General features: G+C 39.7%; 1 long non-coding RNA gene across 5 annotated transcripts in view; it reads right to left on the reverse strand.

The window, feature by feature from the left end:
- LOC135089722 (uncharacterized) overlaps window positions 1-25,000 on the reverse strand; it is a 259,283-nt gene that overhangs the window by 167,858 nt on the left and 66,425 nt on the right. The window lies entirely within an intron of this gene.

Consider the following 25,000-nt stretch of genomic DNA (forward strand, 5'->3'; position numbering starts at 1 on the left):
AATAAAAAGAAAATGTGTATTTGTTCTGTTTATATAAATGTAAACAAACAATGTGCCGAGATACCCTGGAACACACACACACACACACACATACACACACGGAGTAAAGACACACGAAAATTCACACATGCCCTTTGTAGTTCTGTGAATAAAGTCCTTTTCATTTTTCATTACAACCCTCGGCGACTCCAGAGAAAAAAAGAAAGGGAAAAAGAAAAAAGCCCTCAAAAATAAGATAACAAAGGGAGGGTAAAGAGAGGACGTCACTCGCCCTGCTTGACGGAATTTCTCGAGTCTAATTATGTTCGTTTTGTTTTCGGTTCCTGACGAGTTTCCTGATGAGCTTCCTCCGCCCGCCTGCACCTGTCTGCTGCTCGGCTCCTCCTACCAGTGCATACCGGGATAAGATTACGTGCTTGTGTTTGTGTTTCACTCCTCGATCATGTGCGTGCGTTTGTGTTTTCTGTACTTTCATGTGCCTGCGTGTGTCTGGTGTGCTTAATGTCTTTATTTTCCTGTTGTATTTGTGTTTTATATATTTCTGTATTTGTAGTTGTGTTTGTATTTGTTTTCTGCATCGTTTTGTATTTGTATTATTTTTTTTTTCTTGTGGCAGTTGAGTGGTGTATTGATGTTCATGGTTTTCTTTCTCTTTCCTGTATTAGAAGAAAAAATGGTTCTTGTTTTTAGTGTTAACTTTATAAGACTTATTGTAGGTTATTCTACATTTTCGGGTATCACCTCTTATTTCTAATTTCTCACTAATTTGCAACTGACAGCCATTTTGCTTTGCTTTTATTCCCATTCTCTAGTTGTGCAGTTCTTAGTCCATTCCCCTTTCATTACATAAGCAGAATATCTCGAGTCACAACGTCCAGTCATATCTACTTTTACTCATCCTTAACCTCATTGCTGCTGCCACAACCGCTATCTCCATAACTTCTATTTCTATCCCCACAACGTCTATATCTACTCCTACCCTTCCGTAACTTCCACCACCTAGGTAACCTCATCACTATTACCACTTCTTCCTTGCGTCCCGCCCCCTCCCTACGCCTCACAACTCTCCAGACGGCGGTGCGAGCAAGTCCTGTGCTTGAGTGTCGTGTCTCGGAGGCTTCAGCGGACCGTGTCTGTCTCGACTTAAATGTTATGCGTTTCTTCAACTCTCTCCTCTTCTTCCTCTCATTCTCCTCCTCTTCCTCTCTCCCTCGTGAGTCTGAAAATACACTCCAGCATTCTCTTGGCCTGGTTCATCCTCGCGCTTATTTTTAGTTTCTCCAGCATGTTTTCATTAACTTATTTTCCTCTTATGCAAAAATATGTATCTTGTGTTTCTCTCCAGCTGCTACTACTAATTAGTTTTTTTTTTTTGTCTGTCCATTATAAGACTATTTTTCTTTGTGATATATATTTTTTTTACTTTTCCTTTCCTTGGGTTTAATTTCGTTTGGTGTTTTTATCTTTCAAGTTTATATTAAGAATGTTTCCATGTCTAGTTTGTGTCTAATTCAGGTTCTTGTCAATATTTGTGTCAGTTGTAATTGATTTTTTGGTTAATATGTGAATGGTTTCTTTTCTTTAAAGAGCATGTTTGTTATTCTCATCCCAAACTGTCTTCATGCTAATTAATATCTGTCGTCTACTTATTCTTTATAATTTCATCAGTTATTTTTGACACGTAGTATACAAAAACGAACTCCGAATTCAGGCAACTCGTCTGTAGCTTTTATGTCACGAAAAAAAGTCTAAATTAAAATGAACGACAACGATACAGATTTTTATCCTCCAGTTACAAAAAAAAAAAAGAGAAAGAAAAATAACACTTACCTTTCTAAACCCCCTTCCAAAAAAATTACAAACTCCCCGTGAATTTGCTAGAGGTGCATGTCGGTGTTAGCATGACAGGAGAGACAAGCAAGGCGGAGTATCATTCACAACCACACTGAGAACAAATGAGGCGCGGAAACTATTATTTATTTATTTACTGATTGATTGATTGATTCATTTATTTGCTGCGTTTTCTTAAATTTCCCGCGAGTCTCCGAGGTACACGTCCAGGCCAGCAATTTTGTGTCTGTCTATTTTCCATTTGATTCTAGGCGGCGCGTGAGAGAGCGAGAGCGAGAGCGAGAGAGAGAGAGCGAGAGCGAGAGCGAGAGCGAGAGAGAGAGAGAGAGAGAGAGAGAGAGAGAGAGAGAGAGAGAGAGAGAGAGAGAGAGAGAGAGAGTGTGTGTGTGTGTGTGTGTGTGTGTGTGTGTGTGTGTGTGTGTGTGTGTGTGTGTGTGTGTGTGTGTTGTGTGTGTACGTGCGGCGTCGCTAATTTAGGGATGTTTTTGTCTAGTGTCTGTTGGTTACTGTGGAAAGTCAGCGTGCGTGGAGACTGTAAACACCATGCTTCGGACTGTATCTGTTTCAATAAAAGTTTATATGGTATACGTAAGCAAATGGACCTCGTTTTCATTACCCTCTCTCTCTCTCTCTCAGAACCTCCAACACTAATAAAACAAGGACCCAGCTTCGTTTTATTACCGTTCACCCACAAAATGTCAAGAGATTTGGCTTGATTTGCATGACTTACTCTAACACTTGTGACCTGAAAAATTAAGCCACTGGGATAAATAAAATATCTTTCCTATCAGCTCTTCTAGTTTATTGATTTTGTTATTTTATTTTATTTTATTTATTTTATTTTATTTTTTATTTTTTTGACGAGGAATAGCCAGTCCCTACAACAACAAAAAAAAAATAAATAAATAAAAGAGATAATGAAAAAAAAAAAAAAATATATAATAGCAGTAATATAAAACGACAGACCAACAGGAGTGATTCTTTCCATTACCTTTTTCCCAGTACGTCACATTTCTAAGAGCTTTCCTATATATATTCTTTCCTTTAATTCCAAGTTTTTTTTTCCATCTCGTCTTTGTCTCTAAGAATATAATAATGAAAAACAACATTCTAAAATTACCTCTTTCCCAGTGCAATGTAAAGGTCTCTCACCTCTGCCAATATCCTTTACCGGTCAGATTTCACTTGGCAGGAAAAGTGATGCTGAATTTCTCAAATGCTGACGATTTATTTCCCTCAGGTAACTTCTGGCGAGGTTTCATAGACCAGAACGCAATGGAACACGGAAGAACAGAAAGGGAAAGAAACTAGGGAATCTGTTCTTAAGAGGGAGTTTGTGATAGGAGGTAAAATAGTCAAGGTTAAAAAGAAAGAAGAGGTTTGCATTGCCCTTCACTATCTACAAGTAAGATAATGCGCGCTATTCGTTGGCTCTACTGATTGACATGAGTAAGGATTGCCAACAAAGCAATATTACAAAGAATATCCGTGCAGCTGGTATTAGACTGATAGCGAGAAGCGTTCACATATTTCATAGTTTCTCTCTCTCTCTCTCTCTCTCTGGGGAATTTTCTATTTGCATGACGTTTTCTTGATAAATTTTCCTTCTTCATAAACGGAAAAAATAAGGTGTGTGTGTGTGTGTGTGTGTGTGTGTGTGTGTGTGTGTGTGTGTGTGTGTATCAAGGCAACTGATGTTTTCATTTCATGTTTTATGTGGTGCAACACAGCGACTGATAATGAGAACCAGGTAATGAAGGAGACGAACACAATGGAGAGAGAGAGAGAGAGAGAGAGAGAGAGAGAGAGAGAGAGAGAGAGAGAGAGAGAGAGAGAGAGAGAGAGAGAGAGAGAGAGAGAGAGAGAGAGAGAATCAGTCTTCTTTCTATTTTCCACTCTTAATAATGCCTAATTCCAAAACCCTGACTGTCTGTTTGTATGTCTGTCTGTGTCTGGCGATGTTTACATGTCTATCTGTTCATTTCTGTCTGGCTTCGTGTTGTTTATTTCCACACTTTATTGTCTTTCGTATTAGAACGTAAATTCTAAAAGTGTGTATGTTGATCTGTCTGTCTTCATGCTAAGCTCTCTATTTATGTTTGTTTGAATGTTTGCTTGTCTGTCTATCTGTTCATATTAGTCTCTCTCTCTCTCTCTCTCTCTCTCTCTCTCTCTCTCTCTCTCTCTCTCTCTCTCTCTCTCTCTCTCTCTCTCTCTCTCTCATTCATGCGTCACATCATACCTCTGTGTGACATCTCACCATCATCTTTATTCCGCCTCCCGCCACCTCCCGCGACGCTTGATGGCCACAAAGACGCTAAAAAAAGACTCCAACACACTCTTTTTCACGACTGAAGACAGATCGTTATTGTTATTGTTATTGGTGTTATGTTTTGTCGCAGTTTATGTCCAGCGGTTGCAGTGATAATGGCGTGTTTCTTGCTCCACAAATTCTTTTTACGTTTCTCCTAAATCGCCACTTGCGTCAGGAGTTACCACTTTTTTTCTTATCGTTCCGCCTCCATTATTTTACTGATCTGGCGAAAAAGGCGGGGAATGGATACGTTTGTGAGCATTACTTTGAGGTGTTTTGAAGCGTTAAAGTGAGTTCTTGCCTGCGCCGGGGAGTGATGTAAAGGCGAAGGTCACCCGTGTGTATTGTGTGTCTTATATTAAAGTGGAAATATATACTTGCCATTCTTGTGGAAAATTAGAACTGCGCCACGCAAGGTCGTGTTCTGGTTATTTATGATGAAAAAATTCGTTCGTGTACTTCTCGCAGGAGTAATTTTATTTAGTAAATCTTCGTAACTTGCACGAGACACAATGGAAGCGAAACGAAAACTGCAAACATATTACTCAAAAAAACACCTTGACAACAGAACTGATTATGGACGTCATTTATTATATTAGCATAAGAAAATAAATATGCATATCTATCACTGCGGCAAACAACTCCGAAGATATATTACACTGAAAGAAAATATATAAATCATAGAGAACGTCAAAGCTCGTGTGTGTGTGTGTATGGTTCTAGTGTGTGTATGTGTGTGTGTGTGTAAACCTCTCCCAGTACAAGCCACTCTCGCCTAATCACGGAGATAAATACACAACACATACGTAACAAAAAAACAAAAACAAAAAAAAAAAAAATAGATAAAATAAATAAATAAAAAAAAAAATAATAAAATTAAAAAAATAATAATAAAAAAAAAATAAACAAAAAAAAATGTAAAATGTTTCATATTTCACGTTAATGTAAAAAGCAAACCAATAGCTAAACGCTCCTCAAACTAGACACAATTTTAGCTACATACACACTTAGGAATACAAAACTTTACGAGAGGAAATGAATAATGTAAAATATGAAAAAAAAAATAAATAAATAAAAGGGAGGTGAATTGTATATATTCTATCTTGGGTTTGTTCACTTCGTCCATAAAAGTGAGGAAACAGAAACGTTCCATTTTTGTTTCCACACCACCAGAAAATTAATCTTTGAACGAAGGACCAAAGTTTTCAAGATTAATTCCTTCATCTTCAAGTATTTCTTGGGACCATGACACCCGTGAGCATTTCTTTTAACTTATTCGAAGTATTTATCGCTACACACACACACACACACACACACACACACACGTAAAAATTCCTCCTACATTCTTCTCTTATCTTTTCTCTTCATCAGTCCGTCAGTTACCTGTTTCAATTATCTAATTTTCTTACTTATTACCTGATAACAAGAAGAGAAGAAAAAATAACGACGTGATAATTTTCTCTCTCTCTCTCTCTCTCTCTCTCTCTCTCTCTCTCTCTCTCTCTCTCTCTCTCTCTCTGGAAAACACAAATTGTGTATACCGCGAGAGAGAGAGAGAGAGAGAGAGAGAGAGAGAGAGAGAGAGAGAGAGAGAGAGAGAGAGAGAGAGAGAGAGAGAGAGAGAGAGAGAGAGAGAGAGAGAGAGAGAGAGAGAGAGAGAGAGAGAGTCCTCAACGTCGTGGAAATAAAAGTATTTGCTTTGTTTTCTACTTGCTCTTTTCTACTCTCAGTTCTACGTGCGGTATATTGCTATGTGTGTGTGTGTGTGTGTGTGTGTGTGTGTGTGTGTGTGTGTGTGTGTGTGAGACAGCTGTTGCATTACCAGTTTATTGCCATGCACATAAACTCACTCTCTCTCTCTCTCTCTCTCTCTCTCTCTCTCTCTCTCTCTCTCTCTCTCTCTCTCTCTCTCTCTCTCTCTCTCTCTCTCTCTCTCTCTCTCTCTCTCTCTCTCTCTCTCTCTCTCAATCTGTACATTAATCAGTTTTTATTTATTGACATACATAGCAATGATTCATCTCGTATTTTTTTCCCCAATGCAAACTGTTTAATCTTCCTTTCCATTGTCCATCCGCATTTTTCCCGTTCTACATTAATGGGTTAGCGTGCTTTCGTATCCGTATCCGGCCTTTTATCTCTAGTTTCTCTCTTTTTCCTTTTTATGTCCGGTTCTGCTCTTCGTCTTTAATACACCCGGCCTGTGATGGAAACGTTGTAATCTATATTTTCCGATTTTTTTTCTTTGTGTATTATTATTTTTTTCCCTCCCCTCGCCTCTTCCTATAGCAAACCGTCCATTATTTTTTACTTTGATGCCGTTCACTCTGTTTGTAGCCATTCGCTTCGCCTGCGTCGGTCGGGGGAACCAGCATTGTATTCTTGATGGCGTTCCCTGCTTTAGATCTTGTCGTGTAATGCAGCTGAGGCTCAGGCTTTTTGTTAGTGTCTTTTTGTTCACCCGTATGTTTGTATCTGTGTGTGTGTGTGTGTGTGTTAGTTACTCTGTTTCTGTGCCAGGTTGAGATGGGAAAAAATGTTATATCGTAGTCTCTCTCTCTCTACCCAATTACTTTCAACACTCAAGACTAATACACATCACAACTGCTTATGCTCGAGTGACACGCACAGAACAGTCTCCACAGGTTCCTGTCAAGTTACACGAGTATTCAATCTGGAAAAGGCCGCAATGGTTGAGTAAAAATCTGAGTGAATGGGAATAAAAATAAGAGGGATAAAAATATAAAAAAAAGTGAAGGGGAGAGTAGAATTGTAAGCAACAGGAGGAGGGAACAATAGGGGGAGAGAGAGAGAGAGAGAGAGAGAGAGAGAGAGAGAGAGAGAGAGAGAGAGAGAGAGAGAGAGAGAGAGAGAGAGAGAGAGAGAGAGAGAGAGAGAGAAAGGATGGGAAGGGAACGAAGGGAGGCATTAAAAATATCCGATAAAATGAAATTGGAAGAGGATGGGATAAAAGAGAATAAGGGGAAGGGAAGAAAAGTGAATAATGAAAAGATTAGAAGATTAAAAAGGAAGAAAAGGGAACGGAGGGAGCGTGGAACCTAATATTCTGTAAATGACTTTTCTATATGCTTTAATTTTCATCATCAAAGATACAGTGAAGGAAAGAAGAAAAAAAAACAGAAGGTAAATGAAACTAAAAAAAAAACATAACTAGATACGGAATGAGTAAAAAAGAGAAACAGTAAATGCGGGAAAAACTAAAGACAAAAAAGTGCCAACACACAAAATAACAAAAAAAAAAAGTATTGAATGTGAAAGAAGGAAAAGATACAGAATCAAGATAAGGAAAAAAATATGAAAAGTAAAAATATGAAAAAAAAAAAATGAAATGAAAAAAAAATAAATGTGCTCACAGTATAAAATTCTCATATATCAATAAGCCTCGTGTAAAATAAATACATACTGACATAAAAAATACACACAAGTAGGGATCTGGAAATGTGAGGGGGAGCGATGCATCCATTAATAAGCTCTCTGTATTGAAGTGAAGCAAAGACTGAAGTAATTTGATAAAATGCGTTGTGTAGGCTTAAGGTTATTTACTCTGTGTGATGGGGGATTGAGGTGTGTGTGTGTGTGTGTGTGTGTGTGTGTGTGTGTGTGTGTGTGTGTGTGTGTGTGTGTGTGTGTGTGTGTGTGTGTGTGTGTGTGCGTGCGTGCATGCGTGCGTGCGTGCGTGCATGCGTGCGTGCGTGCATGCGTGCGTGCGTGCGTGCGTGCGTGTGTGACACTGTGAAATATTTGATGTGCAGATAATATGATTCGTTTCCGTGTCAGAGTGGCCTTGAGAAGAGAGAGAGAGAGAGAGAGAGAGAGAGAGAGAGAGAGAGAGAGAGAGAGAGAGAGAGAGAGAGAGAGAGAGAGAGTTGCAGAAAAGATAGACTGAATTGATATATGTTGAATGAAATGCACATCTAGTATGCTAACTATAATTCTCTCTCTCTCTCTCTCTCTCTCTCTCTCTCTCTCTCTCTCTCTCTCTCTCTCTCTCTCTCTCTCTCTCTCTCTCTCTCCCCCTGTTCCAGCGTAAAATCAATTATTCTTTCTTTTATAAAACAAGGATAAAAACCAGAAGAAGAAAAAAATGTAGCTGGTAAAGGTAAGTTATAAAAAAGCCGAAAAAAAGATGGTAACATTGGAATCTTAAGAATAAAAGGAGGAAGGAGGAAGAGAGCGAGTGGTGAAAGGATAAAAATGGTGCTGAGCTTTATGTGAGGGAAATGATGACGGAGGAACTACCATCACCACCACCACCACCACCTCTACCAGCTATAAATCTCAGGTAAAGACGAGGTATTTCGCCTTTTTCTATAATTATGTATATTTAAACTTTGACGAAGCAATAAATCATAACTGCGAGTCGTTAGGTGGATTGAAAAAAAAGAAAGGAAAGAAAAAAAAGGAAAAGAAAAAAAAACTCAAGTAAATAGTGCTTTGAAACTGAGCCGAAAGGATAAAAAAACGATAGAAAGATTTCATCCTATGGAGACAAAACGTATATAGGAGAAAAATCTGACTCCACTTAAAAATGTCGATGTTTTAGGCAAGAAGAAGAAGAAGAAGAAGAAGAAGAAAAAAAGGAAAAGCGATTCACAAAAATATGGGCTTTGCATGTCATGAAGTAAAAAAAAGTATACAAAAAAGGATCAAACATTTTTTCATCTATACAGGAGCGATGCCGGACAAAGGAGAGGAAGACAAAGGAACAACAGAAACATCAATAGTCTTCTGGAAATCCCTCTACTACTACTACTACTACTACTACTACTACTACTACTACTACTACGTCGTAAATTCAACCTTTTTTTAATTCAAGATTTGAATATAAAGGTCATTATTTGCTCATAAAATACGTAAAAAAAGAGAAAGAGGAGAAAGAGGAGGACGAGAATTAGAAGAACAAGAACAAAAACAAGAACAACAAAAAAGAAACATTATAAAGAAGAAAATGAAGAAGCAATAGGCATCAACACTCGATTCTCTTTCTCTCCCAACACACCCACCCACCCACCCACATCCACCCACACACACACACACACACACACACACACACGAACAGGAAACACAAAAGCCATTCACAGGTCCAGAGTCGATTCAGATTAGGACGTGTTTGCTTTTCCTGAGTCACAAGCAGAGAGGGAGAAGGAGAGGTAAAGGGAGAGGAAGGGAAAGAACAAAGAAAAGAGCAAAGCAGATGGATGGAAAAGGAAAGTACGGTAGGAAGGAAAAGAAAGAAGGGGAGATGAAAGAGTGGAAAGGAAGATTGATGAAGAAAAATTGAAAGGGAAAAACTGAAAGCAGGTAAAGAGAAAAGGTGAATGAATCGATGAAGAAAGGAAATAATGAAAGAATATATTAATGTTGATATAGAAAGGGGAAGTAGAGAGAGGAAAAGAAAAGAAAGGAAGAACATATTGAAAGATAGATAAAAAGTATACATATGAATGACATAAGAACGGAAAAGAAAGAAAAGCAGAACTTGAAATAAACTAAACAAAGGTAAAAAAAACTTGACAGAAAAGAAAAGAAAAAAAAAAAACGAAACTGCCACGTATAAAGCACATGGTGACGTTAAAATGTTAATAAGTAAATAAATAAATCACAAAGCTGCAATCAGACGCGGATAAAATGTGCCTGAATACATTACAGTGAAATATGAAGTTTGAGAGTGTCATAATTCATCCTTGCATTAGAAAATTGTTAGGTGTGTTACTGAACTAAAACTTTGGCGGGAAAACTTCGTGTGTAAAATATTCAACGAGAGATCAAAGAGAAGAGAAAGAAATATATATAACAAAGAACAGGGAAGTATTCTATCGACATGGCGGACAATGGGATACCGGACATGAGCCTCTTGGGAAAGAAACTGAGAATATAAACACCTCATTGTTCCTTCAGTTACAGTTAATCATAAAGTCAACAGCAACATCAATAAAAAAAAATACAAAAGCAAATTAGCGTTTCGGAAGCAAACATTTATAACACTCAAACACATCATTTCTCGCTTATGACGAAAGCAAAACTTCTTTTTTTACCTACATATCCATTAAAACAATATCCAGGAAAAAGAACTTTCCACATTTCAATTACGCGACTAACGGCATTAAAAAATAAAAATATACAAGAACGCCCGTAAGTATTATTTCTCTCAAAAAAAAAAAAAAAAAACAGAAAAAGAATCATTACAGTATCTAGCCTTTAATTACCACAAAGACAGAATACTGTGATTCTTCTCAATGATAAAATTGGAAAGGACACCGCAACGCCATTTGTACAGTAGCAGTAGTGGAGGAGGAGGAGGAGGAGGAGGAGGAGGAGGAGCAGAACGGGGAACAAAGAGCAGAAAACCTGTTGACCTTTACGAGAATTTTGTGATACACTCACAGTGTCTAAGCTGAAAAGACGGGCGAGGAGAAGGAGGAAAAGGAGAAGGAGAAGTAGGAGGAGCAGGGGAAGGAGAAGGAAGAGGAGGAGAAGAAGAAGAAGAATGAAGAGGACGAGGAGAGGAGATAGAGGAGGAAGAGGAGGAGGAAGAAAAGACAGAGATACCAAAGAACAGCAACACAGCTGGCATTTACAAGGCTGCGTGATAAACTAACAACGAAATCTGTAAAAGAGAGAAGAGAAAGAAGAGAAAAAGAAATAAGGAAAGAAGAAAAAGAAGACGCAGCACCAGGAGGTATATGCAGAAGGCGGCGACGTAGCAAGCACCTGAGCATTGGCTGGTGTCCCTCCCGCTCCCCTCCGCTCCTGTGCCTCCTTGCCACGTCTGCATCTGATTCCCTACCTCTGGGTCGCGCCGGAATGACCTGCACACATCACTGTCGCGAGTTTAAGTGACTTTTCCGAAGCCACTCTTTCCGACCCGCTGCGGCCAAATGGATCCGGTTAGGGTGATAATCACCGTAAGATTCGGAGCCAGATGAACCATTTAACTCCGCGGGATATTATTATGAAGAGAGAGAGAGAGAGAGAGAGAGAGAGAGAGAGAGAGAGAGAGAGAGAGAGAGAGAGAGAGAGAGAGAGAGAGAGAGAGAGAGAGAGAGAGAGAGAGAGAGAGAGAGAGAGAGAGAGAGAGAGAGAGAGAGAGAGAGAGAGAGAGAGAGAGAGAGAGAGAGAGAGAGAGAGAGAGAGAGAGAGAGAGAGAGAGAGAGAGAGAGAGAGAGAGAGAGAGAGAGAGAGAGAGAGAGAGAGAGAGAGAGAGAGAGAGAGAGAGAGAGAGAGAGAGAGAGAGAGAGAGAGAGAGAGAGAGAGAGAGAGAGAGAGAGAGAGAGAGAGAGAGAGAGAGAGAGAGAGAGAGAGAGAGAGAGAGAGAGAGAGAGAGAGAGAGAGAGAGAGTTATACGAATCTGAAAAAAAAGTATGTAAAAAAAATCAGTGTGAATATATGAAAGTAATAAAAATGTGTGTGTGTGTGTGTGTGTGTGTGTGTGTGTGTGTGTGTGTGTGTGTGTGTGTGTGTGTGTGTGTATGTGTTAGCCTTTCATTAGCATGGCGCGAGGTGAGATGTTCAATGTGGACATCAATATTTGCAAAGCCCGTGCCTGCAATCACGTATAAATGTTGATATTGATGTTACTGTATTAATACGCAAAACCTTTCATGTCCCTCTCCCATCCCCTCATCTATCCAGGTCCTCCATCACCCGGCTATCACATTTCCCGATTTTCGTCCTTAATCTGACGTGAATATTGAATAAAGTAACACATAAATCTAACATGACCTAACCTAACGTAACCTAACTTAACTTAAACCATCTCCTATTTTTTCATTCGTAATCTCATATGAATAATGGGTAAAATAACGCGTAACAACAACCACGAGTCTACACACACACACACACACACACACACACCAGAATGCATCCCAAAACGCCCTGTACAAGAGATCAAAGCCACATTACTATTAACAAGAAACGGTACCGCTTTTGTATGCACGGGAAGGGAAGGGAAGGGAAGGGAAGAGGCTCGGAGGGAGGGCGGCAGGGCACTCACGGGTTGCCTCCGCCGGTAATGCAGCAGCGGAAGCAATCAGCGTGCGGGTTTCAGGGGAGTACTTAAGTGAGCCCCCAGGAGTACTTCCAAGCTGGATCTATGAGCTCTAAGCGGCTTCTCCCCGGGCTGGGATGAAGTAGCGTGGAAGGGCGTGTCTCTGAGCGGGCTATATTGGGTAATGAATTCAGGGAGGAACCGACAGGCAGGTTAGAAAGGCGGGATGAAATTGTAAGGTATCGCTCGTCTCATTTCTCTCCCACGAGTGCAAATGGAAGGCGAGAATGAAGGCAGCCACTTCCGTCCATCTAAATAATGGCCACCGCTCACTTATTTAAAGGAAGCCCTGGAGTGGATGTCTTCTCCATGTTGCTCCTTGTTGCTAACACACGCACGTCTCTCGCCTGCCACCACAAGTACAAGGTCTGAGGATTATTGTTTCACCTCAAGAACAAAGTAAGAACTGAATACTATTACTGTAATTCAAGAGCAAAAAAAACAAAATTCACTACATCTGAGCTGAAAACTCCGAATGTTACCACTCCATTTAAAGAAGAAACTGAAGATCACTGAGATAAACTATGACCCTGCCACCTCAAAGACAAACGTTATTTCTCTTACGAAAATAAACCTGAACATTACTACTCCACCTCAAGAACAAACCCTGAACTTAACTACTGCACCTGAAGCAGAAACTCAACGCTACTACACCAACTGAACAAGAAACAAATCACCATTCCACTTTCCAAAGAAACTCCAAACACCTTTAGCTTTCACTGCTACATGCAATAATTTACAGCACTAAAAAACAATGCATGAAACCTTTATAAGCACTTAGAAAAGAGAAAGATGAAAAAGAATAGATTTTGCAATTTCTAACCAGTATAATGTCTGGAAGCGGTAGTTGAACGAGAAGAAATATCCCTGAGTGGTTAGTGATTAAGTGAAAATGTTGCAAATAGCAGTGAACGGGTTAAACAGACTCAAGGCTACTTAAGCTTTACAAGAGCGAAGAGGAACGAAATCTAACCAGTACTGCTGGCCATTGAAAGAGTGAAGGACCTCAGGAAAAGGTGGGGATGCGATCTATTACGAAACAAGCCTTCGTTCTCTCCACCTTTGAGTCTTGGCGAGGTACCAGTAATGTCCACACCACTGGCGCTAGATGACCGTGATGTGACGCCAATTTCAATCAGTCGGTCAGTTAGTCAATCAGTAAGTCAATCAGCCAATCAGTCAATCAAATTGATTAGTTAATCAAGTAGTTAATCATTCAGAGTGTCAATCAGTTAATTAATCAATCACACCTCGTCACACCTTTAATAAAAAAATAAAAAAAAATCAATAACACAACATAACTAAACCAATAGAATATTTCACCATACACTGAAGACATTAATTCCGTCCTGGCCAATCTCGTTGAAGACAAGTGGAGGCTCCTCGTAAAACTCAGGGGAAAGCCTTCACAGCAGAGGTGATAATGTTACAAGCAGGTAGACGTCAAAGGTTAGGAGTCAATCCTAAGCCTTTTGATATACACTACAAAGGATCATAGATAATTCTCAAAGCTTCCAAGTGTTTTCTATTGAGGTTTTAAGATTTTTACACGATTACAATTCTCTGGTTCGTAATGTTAACTCTTCTGTTGTTTTACTCTTTCGTTAATCTTCTTGAAACTGTTAAGATTATACGCATGGAGAGACAGGAGAGAAGAGAGAGAAAATAGATGGTTAAGCTTTGTTCTTTTTACGCCACAGAAATGTTTGGGAGAGTTTAGTGCGCGAATAATGTCAAAAAGGTTACAGATATTGAAGAGGAATGAAATGTTTAAATATTTTCTTCTCTCATAATGACTATTTTTAAAGGCCATTCAGATTACTCGTCAGTTCAGTTTCTCGTGGATGCTTTTCCTTCCTGATAATGTAGAATTTTTATTAAACTATCACTAGAATCTTAAATAAACACATAAACACAACTATTCACCAAAAAATTCCAGTAACTTTCACTAAAACATGATGAAAGCGCGAAAACGTGTTAAGAATAAAGGTTTTGTCATATTACTTACACTTGCTCACGGATTAAACTGCAGATTACGACATCAGAATTGCTGGGGTAGTGTTCTTAAAAGCTTGGCTCTCTCATAAGGACCGAGATGATTACTGTGATTCTCATGGGTATTTTTCCTAATGAAGACGCAGGATCCTTTCTTAAACTTTCACTCAGATTATTTAAGAGCACTTGAAAACCCCGACAAGGATCCTAAACTATTACTCAAATTACTATTGCTCTTGAAAACCCCAATAATTTCTGCTTGAATCTAATATAAACATAATAATAAATAAATAAACATAATATAAATAGTAGTGGTGTCAAACGAAAAAAAAAAATAAATAAATAAAAAAAATGACACTGAACTTTGTATGGATTATGGGTTATGTAATAGTATGTATGATTCCTTCAACATGCAATTGTTTATAATAAGATTTAAATTTAGGAGTATCTTCTTTACAATGTCGAATATGATTCTGAAACAGTTTGCCATTTTTTTTTCCTTTTGGCAATTTTGTAAAAGTGAAACTCGTGTTCTCCCCTCCCTCGCTGCAACCTTTAAGGGAACTGAATGAATTTTGTTATTTAAGCCTGTCCCTAACTGCTCCAATCGACTCTCTCTCTCTCTCTCTCTCTCTCTCTCTCCCTCTCTCTCTCTCTCTCTCACATTCACTGGTAAAAAATGCAATAATAATAGTAATAACAAAAATAGTAGTGGTGGTAGTAGTAGTAGTAGAAAAGTAGTAGTAGCAGTAGTAGCATTAGCAGCAGGAAAAAAAAATACAAGTAGAAGCAATAATTATCGTAGTTGAAGCAAAAGCAGAAATCGTTAACAGGTTCACGTCACCATAAGATACGAGGCAGAAATTTCCGGCTAGGTGGACGCTATTTGGCCAGATCTCCTTTCACGCAGAAGCCCCGACTCGCCTCGCGGAGAATAGGTATGGGGCAGACCTAGAGTTGTGGGCGTGCTGTCAGGCAGATGAGGAGAGCCAGCCAGCAGTCTTCCCTTCCTGTGTGTGTGTGTGTGTGTGTGTGTGTGTGTGTGTGTGTGTGTGTGTGTGTGTGTGTGTGTGTGTGTGTGTGTGTGTGTGTGTGTGTGTGTGTGTGTGTGTGTGTGTGTGTGTGTGTGTGTGTTTAGTCTTTTTTTTCTTTCCTTTTCATCGGCGGGAAAGAGACGCACAGGCTGACGGATAAACAAAGATGAAAGGACAAAGAAAAGGAATGACAAAGGAAGATTGAGAGAGAGAAAAAAATCATATGGAGAGAATGGAAAAAATGATGCGGTTAAGGAAAGAAAACAGAGAAAAGGCATTTCTCTAGACTCGCTGCTTGTTTTTTTTTTCGTTTTTATATTTTTTATTCTTTGTATCTCTGTATCTCTGGTCCCTGCAGTACCATATTGCCGTTCATATTTTTCACTTTCCATTTTTTTTTTAAATTTTTCAATCCGCACCTTTTGTATCCATTCAAAATATACAGTTCTTTTTATTTCCCCTCGCCGAGTGTTCCTTGCATTCGTTCATTCACTTTATCTCTATTTAAATCCCTCGTCCCTTTAATCCCTTTTCCTTTACCCCAACTTTGATTTTTCACCTTCACCTTTTATTGCAGTTTGCACACATTCTTCCCTTTCCTCCTTCCTTCCCTTGCGTGCTGACCTCCATTCCTCACTCTTTTCCTCCCCCTCTCCCTCCCCTCTCCACTCCCGCACTCCAGCTCATTCATCCCTGCTTCCCTCTCCCCCCAACCTCTCCCTCTCACTCGTATAGCAGTCAGGAACCCTCATCCCTCACACCCACTCTCCACTCTCCCTTCTCCACGAAGCTACTCGTTTTCTGCAGTGTTTTCTTACACACCTGCACGCAATTACGCTTTTATTGCCTCGACTTGCGATGACAGGTGTGTGTTATTGGTGTGGTTATTATTGGTGATGCTATTGTCATCTTTATTATTATTGTTATTATTATTATTGTTATTGCTGTTGTTATTGTTGTTGTTGTTGTTGTTGTTGATAGCACTGATTTTATTACTGTCACTGCTACTACTACTACTACTACTCTTTCTATTACTACTTATGGGATACCCGTTAGGTACATGAGTTAATGTCTCCATTCATAGCAGGTAACATTATGAAAGGTAAGGGTGATGTAGGAGTGACGGGTAATCTGCTATCATCATCATCATCAGTCACCAGCACCCTCCCTCGGCCAGGACAGCACAAAGGCCTCTCGAAGCTTTCCCCTGCCCCCTTTGTATGCTGTTCGTCTAATCCAATTCAGTAGAGGGAATTTGTGAAGTATTTGCAGGAGTGAGCAGGGAGAGTCGTCCAGTATTTTCAGGGAGCCGACCATAGGCAAGACTGGAGCGGCGGAATGTGAATGTGAGTTGGCTGAGTTGGGACATACTGCCGCACTTCTGCTGCCGCCTCCACCACTACCACCACCATTACGAGCACTATCACCACCAACAACAACAATGTTACTGCCACAACTACTGCTACTACTAATACTAATACAGCTGCTGCTATTACTTTACACTGCTTTATATAATACGGCTCAGTGCAGTGAAATGAAAAAAAAAAGCCAATTTAGTTTTTGAAATCTTGATATTCCTCTTTTTGAAACTACCAATACTGCTGCTGCTGTTATTATTACTGCTATTACTACTACTACGACTACCACTTATTTCCTTAAGATATGACCGTAATTACTCCTTACTGTTATTAAATATATACAGTGCATTTTGTTCCGTGTGTTTCCGGGAAGGAATTGTGATGATGATTACTAATATTTACTGCTACCACCACCACCACCACCACCACCACCACCACCACCAGGAAGTAATATGTCAGTGTAGGATCATGCAACACTAAATGTATTCTTGCATATAGACAAATGTAGTGTTTCATGATTTGTAAAGGATTCATAATAATAATATAACCATTACTCCACCACCACCACCATCACCATCACCACCACCACCAAAGAACAAACACCGGTAACGACAATAATAATGATAATGATGAGCCTCGCAACACACAATGCTAACAACATTAGCAACAACAGAATGAGGGCATGCAATTCACGTATTGAACTGCGAAAAGTTTAATAATGCATTCGGAAATAGACAATGAAGCTTGTAATAATAATGCGGTTTAAAATTGCTCCATCAGTAATAAATATAATAATAATAATAATGATGATGATGATAATAAAAACGAGAGAGAGAGAGAGAGAGAGAGAGAGAGAGAGAGAGAGAGAGAGAGAGAGAGAGAGAGAGAGAGAGAGAGAGAGAGAGAGAGAGAGAGAGAGAGAGCAAAGAGTTATTCAGTCATTAAGGTTCAAATATACAGTAATTTTAGTGGGAATAATCACACAATATAAAAGACAACAATGAATGTTTCAGTTTCTTTTTTTTCTACCTGAACAAAAGCGCCGCCAACTAACTCACCCCAAAACAAAAGCTAAAAAAAAAAAAAGAGAGGTAACAATTTATAAAACATTAAATTAACACGACGGTTGTTAGATATGAAACACTTCACATTTATCTATTTTCTCTTTTATTGGGGTTGAGGGGGGAAAGGGGGGGTCGGAGGAATGATGGGATGAGAGAGAAGTTACCCATTTATTTTCTATCAATATTAAAATGCACGAGGACCAAACTTCAAATAACATTCTGGGAGCACCGAAAATTCCTTTGCTACACTCTCTCTCTCTCTCTCTCTCTCTCTCTCTCTCTCTCTCTCTCTCTCTCTCTCTCTCTCTCTCTCTCTCTCTCAGGACGTAATTGAGGATCTAGATTTTTTATGGTTTTTCTTTATTCTCGTATGTATTTCTATGGAGGCAGCTTATCATTCTTATCTATATTGCATCCCCGTGTGTGTGTGTGTGTGTGTGTGTGTGTGTGTGTGTGTGTGTGTGTGTGTGTGTGTCATATCTAGAACTAGAACTGATAAAGAAAAAAAAATATATATATAGAGAGAAAAGACATCTATAGTAAAAATGAGAGAGAGAGAGAGAGAGAGAGAGAGAGAGAGAGAGAGAGAGAGAGAGAGAGAGAGAGAGAGAGAGAGAGAGAGAGAGAGAGAGAGAGAGAGAGAGAGAGAATACTACCACAAAACGACCTCAAGAAAACACTCGTCTTTCTCTCTCTTTCTCTCTGCCACCAACCAATGCAGTCACCACCATTCCGTAGAACCATCACCAGTCCCATCACCAACACCATCACCCCCGCACCGTCACACCAATTCCTATCCACCACTGTATCCGCCATATTCGGGAAATAACACAGGGACAAAAATATAGGACCGACTGAACCCGCTTGATGGAAAACTGAGGTAAATTGGGTTATGGACTCACTTTTGGCAAACTCCATGACCCGGCTGTCTTACTGGAGAGAGAGAGAGAGAGAGAGAGAGAGAGAGAGAGAGAGAGAGAGAGAGAGAGAGAGAGAGAGAGAGAGAGAGAGAGAGAGATGGTGGTGGTGATGACGATTATTAGGAGTAAGGAGTAGTAGTAGCAGTAGTAGAGTAGGAGGAGGAGGAGGAGGAGGAGGAGGAGGAGGAGGAAGATAAATAAAGAATAAGAATACCGGAAGGACAAACAGAAGAGGAGGAAAAAAAGATGATATGAAAAGATACACACAGCAATCGGGAAAGAAAAAGTGATACAGTAGAACAAGAATACAGGATAAAATACATAAACAAGAACACAACCAGCCAACCTGACTCTGTTCTGCTAAAAAAATGAAGTAGATGAATCAATAAAAGCCCCGCGGTAGGAGTTCCCAGTCCTCGCTACCATCCATCACCTTTTGTTTCTCTCGATTTTAGAATTTTGACAAAGAAAATGAAATGTATGAATATGTATGAACTTAACCTAACATAACCGAACTGAACCTAAGCTAACTTAACCTACTACTACTACTACTACTACTACTACTACTACTGCATGCTAAACAAAAGCCTAACTGCACCCAGGCAACAAGGGAACACTTATGAACATGACCGCATTGCCAAGCTTATCCGTGTCTTCACTTATTAATTTCTCATATTACGAGTACGAAGGAAATTAAAGTAATATTAATTTCCTGTCGTTAGGTGCAGTGTGGCAAGGCAAGCGCGGTTCACTATAGTGGAACCTAACTACCTTGGTACTCGGGGTGTTGGCTGTACCTCTCTGCCCTGTTGCCACCTCAACTCCAGAGTGACCTAACCTGAACATGACCAACGGGACGCGACCTGGCGGATTCACATGTCAGGGACACTGGAATGGCAACACCACAAGGCCTATACGCGTTGCCAAGTGTACCGGAAGATATACAGTGCCGTTGTTCCATCATCAAATCAAAAACCATTAAAAAAAAAAATCATTGTCGTATAAAACAACTTATAATTTTGGAATAATTAAGGCAAAGGATGACAGTATGAGGGAGAGAGAGAGAGGTGTTCATATGGCTGTCGACTGTGAACGTGGCAGGATGTAGGACAGGAACAGCTAACACCCGGAGTACTAAGTTAGTCTGGTTCCACTGCGCTGTTCCGTGAGACAAGTTTTCCATGAGATGAGTGTTTCAAGAGACGAGTGATCCGCGAGAGAAGTGCTAATACTTTTTTCTCTGACATACAACTCGAAAAAAAAAAGAAAGAAAGAGGAGGAAACGAGAGCGACGAAGCAGCAGTAATCGTTAATCTTTAATCATACAATGCCTCACTCAGTTCTGCCTAAAAACGACATTTCTCTTCCTTTTTCGCCTCGTCTGGCCCTTCACAGTTCGCCGCCTTTTCCAGTCCACATACGCACTTCATTCATGCATGTCTTTACAATATCTTTCCTTTCTTTTGTCCAAATACACGAATCTTTCCTAATTTTCTTTTTCCTTTATATTTTCCAAGTTAAAATTTTATCATTCATCTTTTTTTTTCTAAGTACACATATTTTCTTTCTTTGCCATGTCTGTTAAGTGTTTTCATCGCTTTTTCCTGTCAAAATAAACTATTCATTTAATTTTCTTTTTTTCCAGTTCTAGAGCGTGTCTTTGCAATCTGGCGTTTTTGTGCTTGAATACACAGTACTTTTTCCCCTTGTTTCTTTCCCTCTTTTTACCTGCCTAGCGTGCCGGCACCTGACAGGCGAGTTGTGCTTTACTGTCCAATCTTTCACCAGTTCAGGCTGTTTCCTTATTCCTTTTATGTTCGTCTTTATTCCTCACGTCCATGCAGTTACTTCAAAGGCATTCCTCACGCGACTCACTCTCTCTCTCTCTCTCTCTCTCTCTCTCTCTCTCTCTCTCTCTCTCTCTCTCTCTCTCTCTCTCTCTCTCTCTCTCTCTCTCTCTCTCTCAAGCTCACTCTTACTCTTTTTCTCTCCGTTTTGCATCCAACGTTCACCACTCAATGTCAATATCAGATCAGGAGGTTGTGAGATTGTAAGATACTGTCAGTTTTAAATGTATCTGTTTTGTCAGTATGCAATCTGAGCATACGAGTACATGAGTCTCCATCCGCTCTCCCTTCCTCTCCCTCTAAAGTATTGCGATTAATTTGTGTATTGCATCTCACTCCTCGTCTCTAATTCTATATTCTGCTTCACTCCCTTTGTCTTGCCTCGCCACAACTTTGGTCTTCCTGTCACTCGTCGCTCGTCTTCCGCTTCCTCTCCGAGCGCGAGGGAAGACAAGGTAAGCGGCCTCGTTCTCAAGTCGCTGGATGGAACGTGTTACTGAGGAGAGGCGAGGAAAAGGAACTCACGTAGGTATTTCCACACTTCTTAGACACTGTTGTTTCTGTTGTTTGACTGGAGTTGTTTTGACTAATTCATTGTCTATAGTTTAAATCACCCGGACCAGACGAAACATATCCCACAGTACTAAAAGAATACAAATGTTTTTTGGTGAGCCGTTGGTTTGTATCTTTAGGAAATCATTAGATCCAGGAGAGCTGTCGGTGATGTGATGGCAGGCGTGTGGAATGTTGTTGAAAATACATACTTATTGACATCCACTTGACTCCCATCCATATTTCTAGAACGAGCGATTTATTATAAACTAGTGTTACGTCTAGTATTGTAAAGGGTAACATATGAAGACAATGCTTCATTCATACAGTACATTTCGAATTAATTTCATCCTATTCATTTCTTCTATTCGTACCGTTCACCTGCTGGTTAGCCATCGTAGTTTTCCACCTATTTTCACGCAACTTTACGGCGGGGAATCCGGGAACTTGTGCCTGCGCTTCCTTTAAGTGTCCACAAAGAGCCTCAGGCGGTGGCAAGTTCTGTACTGCGTCAGGGACAGTGCCGCTGGAATTCTCCCCAAAACCGTCCTAGAGGTGACCTGGATCTGTCGCCCAAGCTGCCACAAATGTTTTCGCCCACAGCCTCCCAGTTGTTGAAATTCCTGGTCATGGTGTGTGTGTGTGCAGCTTCTTGGCAACTGAGCGGGGGAGAGTAAAGGTAAAACAGCCTCCCAGTTGTTGAAATTCCTGGTCATGTGTGTGTGTGTGTGTGTGTGTGTGTGTGTGTGTGTGTGTGTGTGTGTGTGTGTGTGTGTGTGTGTGTGTGTGTGTGTGTGTGTGCGCGCAGCTTCTTGGCAACTGAGCGGGGGAGAGTAAAGGTAAAACAGTCTCGCCTCACAGCTTTAGTCTCCGTCCTGCAGAGTCTCATCTCCTCACTAATGTGCTCACGGTGATGACTTTCTTGAGTGACTGTGTGAAGTGTTGAGAGAGTACTAACAAAGATAGCCGAATAGATTACTGCCCTGAAGTGAGTGGCTTGTAGGCAGTAAGAGTGCACCAGTAGGGATGGAAATGTTACTCTGTTCTCCCTAATCAGTGCAGAAATGGTGTCTTTGAGTGTTGGGGACGTACCAACGGGGACATAAACGATTACTGTCCATGGGTGAATGACTCGTAGGCAGTACGAGTGACAGGGGTGAAAATAATATTCTGGTCTTTAATCAGTGCAGGAAAGGAGTTTTTGTATAAATTTTGTATCTTGGTGGTTTACAATGCGTCAATACTGATGAAATGCAGTGTTTGTTATTATTTTGCATAATTTACCTAAAACAATCTCTCTCTCTCTCTCTCTCTCTCTCTCTCTCTCTCTCTCTCTCTCTCTCTCTCTCTCTCTCTCTCTCTCTCTCTCTCTCTCTCTCTCTCTCTCTCTCTCTCTCTCTCTCTCAATGCACCGTGTAATCAGACGCACAACCTCCTGCTGCTGCTCATCTCGTCTCGCTGCAGTAATAATGATTCTGATGGATACCTTCTCCCAATAAAAAACAACCGTAAAGAAAACATTAATGAGCCTTTCAGTGAATATTAATTAGTGCGCCAGAATATACTCTTAATTACCATCGTCAATAATTCTACAGACGTCGCTGGAGTGGGTAAAACTTTAAATCGGAATGTAAAAATAATGGAAAAAAATAAAGGAAAAAATAAATGAAATGTTGGTGGTTTTCTCCTCTAAAAAAAGTTCGCCATATAGACTAGGAAAGAATTACCAAAGTTTTTCATTCTATTTATTTATTTATTTATCTTTTTTTTTTTTGGGGGGGGAGGAGAATGATAAAGAATAATTTCAGGTTTTCATTCTGTAAAAATTACTTGAAAACTTAATCGAGTAGTTTTCAACTAAAAAATAAGGAGTTTTGATTAATTTTATTTTACTATGAGAGAGAGAGAGAGAGAGAGAGAGAGAGAGAGAGAGAGAGAGAGAGAGAGAGAGAGAGAGAGAGAGAGAGAGAGAGAGAGAGAGAGAGAGAGAGAGAGACGGACGGAGAATTGAGAGCAGAGCAGAAATCCTTCAATCTCTTTTCCATTAGTAAGAAGTTAACTCACTCACTCACTCACTCACTCTCTCTCTCTCTCTCTCTCTCTCTCTCTCTCTCTCTCTCTCTCTCTCTCTCTCTCTCGCAAAAATACGAAAACCTACAAGGACTAATCACTGCTAATCCTCCTCCTCGAGGCTCAATTAATGAAACCCTTCCCTCTGGTATTGAAGACTCGCGCAATTTTCTACAACGGATGGCCTCTCACTCAGAAACGCTTTGCTCTCTCTCTCTACAACTATTTTCAAAGCCTACAGAGATGATTAGCAAGGTTCTCAACAGTGTTTCTCCCGTTATTAGTGTAGAAATGTTGTTAACCTGTCACTTGAACCACATAAACACCTTTAAAACCGTGAATTTTAAGCTAGAGTGTTTTGAAAGTAATGGATTTGCGGCACAGAAGCATTTTACAATATGGTCCCACGTTGCATTCTATTCCAAAACCCTATGGAACCTTCTCGCTATATAGTCCAAAAATAAGGGGAGGGAATAGAAGCATAAAGGCATCCACTCTAAACATCCCCAATAAAGGACATTCAATGGAAATTATGTGAAAGGGGGAAAAAAAGTAAAATCTCCCTCGACCTTCTGATGATGATGGGAAGAAAATGATCGAGGGGAAAGAAATTGGGAATAAAAACGTACCTTGCCAAACGATGGAGAGAGAGAGAGAGAGAGAGAGAGAGAGAGAGAGAGAGAGAGAGAGAGAGAGAGAGAGAGAGAGAGAGAGAGAGAGAGAGAGAGAGAGAGAGAGAGAGAGAGAGAGAAATCGTAGAACAGAAAACGGTAAAAGTAAAAAAAATACATAAATCTACGTACTGAGAAAATTACTATGAAACTAAAGTAAGAAAAATAAGAGCAGTGAAACCATAATAGGAAGAAAATTACCTATATATTAAAACTTCTGCTAAGAATTAATAAACCCAGAGTAATAATGACAGAAACAGAAAGTGAGAAATGAAAATGGAGAGAAAGGCTGAGGGGAAAAAAAAAAAATATATATATATATATATATATATATATATATATATATATATATATATATATATATATATATATATATATATATATATATATATATATATATATATATATATATATATATAAAATACTAGTAAGATTGAAAGCAAGAAATAAATAAAAAAATAAAAGAAAAACAAGAAATGCTGTTATTATGTTGTGGGTATTTTTGATCTGGTAATTTTTCTTAACATTTTTTTCTAAGTTCCTAGTGAAATTCAATGCTCCCAAGACCGTCTCTCTATCAATCGGGTGCGGAATAAAATAGTTTACGTCTATGGATTCTAAAGAAATTCCGTTTGACATCTTCCAATTAAGCATTCATGAACAGAAAGAGCAGAAATAACAATCAAAAGAAAACAAATGGAAATGATTCATGAATACAAGCAACATATGTATATTGTGAATACTTAACTCCCCACTGTCGTTTTCTGTCACATGCACCGCGATGGGAAGCGACTCGTGTAGTATTTCTGCTCCTTCCTATTTCTGGTTATCCTCGTGTTTACTTTGGATTCTCTCCCCTCAACTCCTGCACCGCATGTCCTCCACCAGGCATTCATCTCCTCCATTGAAACCTCACATTTACATTCATCCATCTCCAACTCACTCACTCTTCCTACTCTTCAAATTCCACCCCTCTCCTACACTCTCGCCACCCTCCATCTCCCTCCTTCAATTTATGCTTCTCTCCCTGCCTTTCTTCCTATCTCTCTTCTGTATAAACCCAATTCTCTCTTGTAACGCACACTGCCATAAGAAAGTGCAAGGAAAATAAACATTTCAGCTTCAATAACCTTAAAAACATTCTCATCCTTCTATTCTTTTTTCTCTTATTCCTCCTCCTCCTCCTCCTCCTCCCCCTCCTCCTCCTTCTCCTCTTCCTGACAGAACCTGAGGGCGGGACATAACTTCCTCACAACATT

This window comes from Scylla paramamosain, chromosome 33 (genome assembly GCF_035594125.1).
Source record: "Scylla paramamosain isolate STU-SP2022 chromosome 33, ASM3559412v1, whole genome shotgun sequence".
NCBI classification, from domain to species: Eukaryota; Metazoa; Arthropoda; class Malacostraca; order Decapoda; family Portunidae; genus Scylla; species Scylla paramamosain.